Source organism: Gekko japonicus, unplaced genomic scaffold, assembly GCF_001447785.1.
Source record: "Gekko japonicus isolate JY-2015 unplaced genomic scaffold, Gekko_japonicus_V1.1 scaffold2269, whole genome shotgun sequence".
Lineage (NCBI taxonomy): Eukaryota > Metazoa > Chordata > Lepidosauria > Squamata > Gekkonidae > Gekko > Gekko japonicus.
Window position 1 is genome coordinate 1 of NW_015170959.1, and position 6,384 is coordinate 6,384.

Consider the following 6,384-nt stretch of genomic DNA (forward strand, 5'->3'; position numbering starts at 1 on the left):
GCATCTCTCAAGCCGAGATGAGCGAAGATCAGGAGAAAATCATTTCTAAGACGATGGAGAGTGAGGTTCCTATCACTCAGACCGAGGTACCGGTGACTACCACGCCACCGGTGAATGTCCTGATACTGACTCAGAGTCGAGGGACTGCGCCAAAAATATCAACGCCAAGTTGTTCCTGACCCTGGCCTGTGGCAGCCAACTGGGCAGTCGTATCGGCCGGGGAGTTTGCGGTGGGGCCAGTTCAACCCAGACTCAACAGAGGAGACGTACTCCCTCACCCAAGGGCCGCGGAGAGACAGTCGGTTTGATATCGGGTTCCAGTCTGATGCCAGCTTCCTGCCGTTCGGGGGTACCTCGAAGGCATGGGTGATGGGCTGCTTGAAAGCACGCAATGGCCACACATCTACGGAGGAGGGGTTCGACTGGGCCCAATGTCTGGAGGCTGTGGAACGAGACCGGCTCCAGTTGAGACGGGAATTCGAGGATGCACTCCTAGCCATACCAGACATGGTAATAAGAGTGCTGCAAGCAGAGCATGAGGTGCCACAGCCACGCCAGCCCCTCCACCACCCCAGGAGGCTCCCCCCATTCCAGTGCCCCAAGGGCCAGGGCCCGCCGACCCACCTGTAATTCTGGCACCTGGACCCGCGGACGAGCCAACACCCATGCCCAGGCCAGACAGCCCAAGGAGCCCCATCCTTCACCGGCCAAAAGATCTAATTGAGGCAACCTTCAATGGGGACCCGGAAGAGTTGTCCTACTTTGTGGTTCGAGTGATGAAGTTTGTGGGAAAATGGGGTCACCTGTTCCCAGCTGACAGCAGCCGAGTGGATGTAATTGTGGCTCGCTTGAGAGGGGCCACGGCCACTTGGTACATGGGCTTGCACAACGTGAGGGGCCCAGAGATGGTGAGTGTGGATGCTTTTATGTGGGCGTTGCATGCCCAGTTTGAGGACCGGAATGCTGGCTCGAAGGCTAGGGCATTCCTGCATTCTTACGCACCCTGAAGCAAGGGAAGCGGTCAGTGAGGGAATACTCATCGGAGTTTAAACTGCACGCGGCTAAGGTCCAAAATTGGCCAGACCAAGTCTTGGCCGAGTTGTACTGGGTGGGGCTGAATCAAGAGATCCGAGAGACAGTCCTGCGCTCGGTGGATCTGATATCCCTCCTGGCACGGATGCAGGAAGCAGAGAGTGCAGAGGGACATCTCAACACTCTGCGCCTCGACATTGCTGCAGTGGGAGGAAAACCTACCCCTCCCCCAGCCCAGAAGGGAAAGGCAGTAAGACCACCTGAAACGCTCAGGGATCAATGCCTGAAGCAGGGGCTGTGCCTGAGGTGTGGGGAACTGGGCCACTTTGCCGCCGACTGCAGCAGATCAAGCCCTGGAAAACCAGGTCCTGCCGAGCCGGCCAAGATGCGGGTGGGAACCCCAGTGAAGAAACCATCAGGCAAGCCGAAATTCGCTAAGGCACTGCAGGCAACCCCGGAGGAAACCAAGGACAGCACCAGCAAGGACGAAAGCCCCGAGTCAGCGGGAAAAGGCCAGGTCCTGCTGTGAGAGGCACGGAGCAGCAGGGCCTGATACCGGAGGCGCCAAAAATAGTGAGCAGCTACCCTCCCCTCTTTTTCATGACTGTGACTCTCATGAATCCAGCCAAGGGGACCCACATCAGAGTAAGGGGCCTCATTGACTCGGGGTACGGGAGGGACCTCATCAATCCATCTTTAGTGGCAGGGCTGGGAGTTGCGGTGATGAGGTTACCCAACCCCCTATTTTTTACCCAAATGGATGAGTCCACGATGAAAGAACCTTGCGAATTTGAGACAGTGCTATTGCGGTTTCTAGAAGCGGTTGGGGGCAGGGGATCACTGGAGCCAGAAGCCGAAGCCCCCTGTGTTTGCCTGGCCCAGGAGGAGTTGGTTTCAATTCCCCCCGAATATCGGGACTTGGCCAGGGTATTCAAAAAGGAAGAAGCGGACGAAGTCCCACCCCATTGGCATTCAGATTGTAGTACTGAATTACTGCTGGGTCATAAATTGCCTAAGGGACGCATTTATGCAATGGGACCAGCCGAAAAAGATGAATTGTGTAAGTTTATAGATAAGAACCTGGCCTGAGGTTTGATCAGGCCGGCTTCCTCATCATTTGCAGCTCCCGTGCGGTTCCGGAAGAAGAAAGATGGGGGGTTGAGACTATATACTGACTATAGGGGCTTGAATGCTGTTTCGTCTACCAATGCCTACCCCATGCCGCTCATCAAAGACTTGTTGGCCGAGGCGTCTAAAGGGAAAATCTTCTCCAAATTGGATCTCCGGGATGCGTACTTCAGAGTTCGCATAAGGGAGGGAGATGAGCACAAGACCACCTTTAATACACCCCTTGGCCAGTTTGAATACCGAGTGATGCCATTCGGCCTCCAGGGGGCTCCGGGAGTTTTAATGAACTTGATTAACGAGATGTTGCACAAGCATTTATTCAAGGGGGCCCTTGTTTACTTGGATGATATCTTGCTGTACTTCCCCGACCTCCCCTCACACGTGAAATTGGTGAGGGAAGTGCTGCAGACATTGCACAAGCACAAACTCTTTGCTAAACTCTCCAAATGCGAGTTTCATAAGTCGGTCATTGACTTTGGGGGTATAGGATCTCAAACAAGGGCTTGAAAATGGACCCAGGGAGGGTCCAGGATGTACTTGGGTGGGATGCCCCACACACACGCCGCCAGCTCCAGTCCTTCCCCGGATTCTTGAATTTCTATAGAAATTTTCTCCCCAACTTTGCCCAGATCAGCTTACCCCTCACTGACTTATTAAAAACAAAACGGAAAGGTCCAGAGGCGACCAAAGCGGGTGTTAAGCTTCAGTGGACGGAGAAATGTCAGGAGGCTTTTGACTGACTTAAGGTGCTATTCACATCAGAACCGGTGCTTGCCCACCCGGATGAAAATTAAAAGTTCATCGTCCAAGTCAACGCATCAGACGTGGTGATGGGGGGGGGTTGATCCTGCAGGAGGGGAATGATGGGTTGTTACATCCCCTGGCATATGTCTCCCATAAGTTTAACAAGACCAAACGCAATTGGTCGGTTTGGAACAAGGAGGTGGGAGCGATCCGATTGGCGCTCTCAACATGGAGACATTGGTTGGAAGGGGCCCAGATGCTGTTTGAGGTCTGGACTGATCATAAGAACATGGAAATGCTCAAGACCTCCCATAATCTTAACACCAAGCAACTATGGTGGGCCGATTTCTTTTCCAAGTTTCAGTTCACGTTGCACCATTTCCCGGGCTCTGCAAATTCACTGGCGGACACACTATCCCGCCTCCCACAACATGACAGCCAAAGGGAGGTGGTACTAGACTCTATGTTCATGCCCTCGCATCTTGGGGGGGCGGTGACGACTCGCAGCCGTGCAGCCTCCTCCCCTCCAGACCATATCTCTGGACATGACTCCACCCCTCCTATTCATCTAGGCGGGGCAGCTTGGAACGTCAGGTTTGCCTCCGCCTTTTCGGAAGCCGACAAAGAGGAGGTGGAAAATGTTGGGGGTGGTGGTGGAAAGGAAAGCGGATGGTTGCTGGTACCGTGGAGCAAAACTGTTTCTGCCCAAATCGTTGCGAGGGGAAGTGCTTGCAGCAGTTCATGGCTCCAAACTCGCAGGGCACTCTGGATTCGTAAAATCTCTGCACCTGTTGCAAAGACAATTTTGGTGGCCTCTTATGCAAAAGGATTTATCTTCATTTGTTCAGTCTTGCCAAACTTGTGTCATGTGTAAACCCCACCCTAGCAAGACTCTGGGATTGCTGAAACCTTTCCCAATCCCGAAGTGATGTCTATGGACTTCATCATGGATTTACCCCCTAGTAAAACCATGACGGTCATTTGGGGGGGGGGGTTAACCTGTTTTCTAAAGAAGCCCCCTTTGCATCCTTGCCCACCGCCAAGGCTCTGGCAAAGGTCTTTATGCAACATGTGGTGCGCCTCCACACGCTCCCAGGCAAGATTATCTCCGACAGGGGGATGCAATTTGTTTCCAAGTTTTGGGGGGAATTGTTAAAACTTATGGGGGTTGAACGGGCAGGGCTTATCATCTGGAAACTGATGGACAGACCGAACGAGTGAATCAGACTTTAGAACAATATTTGCATTGTTTCACCAATTACCAGCAAGATGATTGGGAAGACTTACTTCCCCGGGCTGAAATTTGCTATAACAACATGTGTCACTCCTCTATGGGAATGTCCCTATTCAAAGTGCTTTATGGTGTCAGGTACAACAGCATGCAAATCTCCACACATGTTTCCAGGGAATCGTTATGCTTTATTAGAGTACAGGTCCGTTGTCATGATCTACAGGTATATTGTTAGGAATGACAATGGGGCAGAAGCATCACTACATATAACATGATGCTGCAATTGGCTAAGCAAATGAAATCGAAGCACGCGCGCGGGGGAATTCTCCCAGTGGGAGGTTACATAATGAATGGGAGATTCTCCGTGCTTCATGAGAGCAGAAATATTCACACCAACAGCGGAACGCAAGCCCTCCCTCTTCCTCAAGGTTAGTCAGATAACCCAGTCTGGCAGCGCCAGTTTGCACAGTCTCATGAGTGCCTCTCTATCGCTGTTTACAGCAAGCAAGCAAAACAAGCGAGCAAGCATGCGCAGTCGTGCCACAGTCAGGAAAGGACAAATACAAGCGAAACATGGCAGCTAGCTGACATATGGCTATGACAGTCCCCCATTGCCCTTTCTCGAGGGAGTTACCTTGGGCTCGGGGGATGCTGTGCAATGGTGTCAACAACTTCAAGACTCTTGTCCTTTATTGTGTAAAACATTGGAGACGGCCAAAGAGGTCAAAGAGGCTTACAAGGCTCAGGCTGACAAGAGAAGGGAGGAGGGATGGGCTCTGCAGCCTGGGGACTCGGCGTATGTATCGACAAAAAACATTAAGGTGTTGAGACCCAGCCGCAAACTGGGTTGGAAATTCATTGGCCCGTTTAAAATCAAATGCTTGATCAATGAGGTGGCCATGGAGCTTGACCTTCCTAAGAACATGCACAATATCCATTCTGTGTTTCATTTGGTGGTGGAGGGTGAAGAACATTTTGAGATCTCAAAGATCCTGGATTCTAAAGTGAAATATTGGCAGATTGTTTTATTTGGTGGAATGGTTGGACTTTGGACCCCAGCACCGTGAATGCGTGTAAGTAGGGGATATTTGGGCCCCTAGGCTCTTGCAAGAGTTTCACCGGGAGTTTCTGGGGAAACTGGGAGATATCCCGGGCTAACAGGGAGATCTCCTGAGCAGGCTGGGAGACTGTTCTTTGGGTGGGCAGAATGTCAGCTATGCTGCCATATAGTTTATGGGCCCGGGTTCGCTTTCATGACCTGTGTGCCAGTTGCTGCCGCATTCCTTTCTTTTCACTTTTCCCCCCTCGTTATCACTGACCTTGTAGCCAGCCTGTGTAGTGTCTTCCCATCAATTAACCGTGAGACTAGTTTAGTTTTCCAGCCTTGGGGTTGCAGTTTAGTGTCACCCTCCGTATTTCTTGCTTGTTGTTTGGGTAGCTACCTTTCGAGAACAGCATTGCCATTAGGTTAGAGAAAGAAGTTCTTTTCTCCCTTCCTCACAATTCCAGAACTCATGAGCACCCAATGAAATTCATGAGCAGTAGGCTTAGAATAGATAAAAGGAAGTATTTCTTCACCCAAAGAGTCATTAACAGTGGAATGTACTGCTGCAGGAAGCGGTGGCAGCTACAATCATAGACAGTTTCAAGAGGAGATTGGATAAACATATGGAGCTGAGGTCTTTCAGTGGCTATTAGCCATGTGGTATAGATGGAACACTATGTCTGGGGCAGCGATTCTGTCAGGTTCAACGGCAAGTAAATCTCCACACGTTTCCAGGGAAGCGCTATACTTTATTAGACTACAGGTCTGTTGCCATGATCTACAGGTATATTGTTAGGAATGACAATGGGGCGGATGCATCCCTTCATATAGCATGATGCTGCAAATGGCTAAGCAAATGAAATCCAAGTGCGCACACAGGAATTCTCCCGGCGGGAGGTTACATAATGAATGGGAGAGTCAGATAACCCAGTCTGGCAGTGCCCGTTCGCACGGTCTCAAGAGCATCTCCCTATCACTGTTTACAGCAAGCGAGCAAGCATTCACCGTAGCATCACAGTCAGGAAAGGACACATACAAATTAAACATGGCAGCTAGCTGACAGATGCTCTGTATTCTTGGTGCCTGGGGGGGGGCAACAGTGGGAGGGCTCCTGGAGTTCTGGCCTCACTGGTGGACCTCCTGATGGCACCTGGGTTTTGGCCCTGACAAAGGTTAGTCAAATGCAAGAAAGGGGGCCAATATT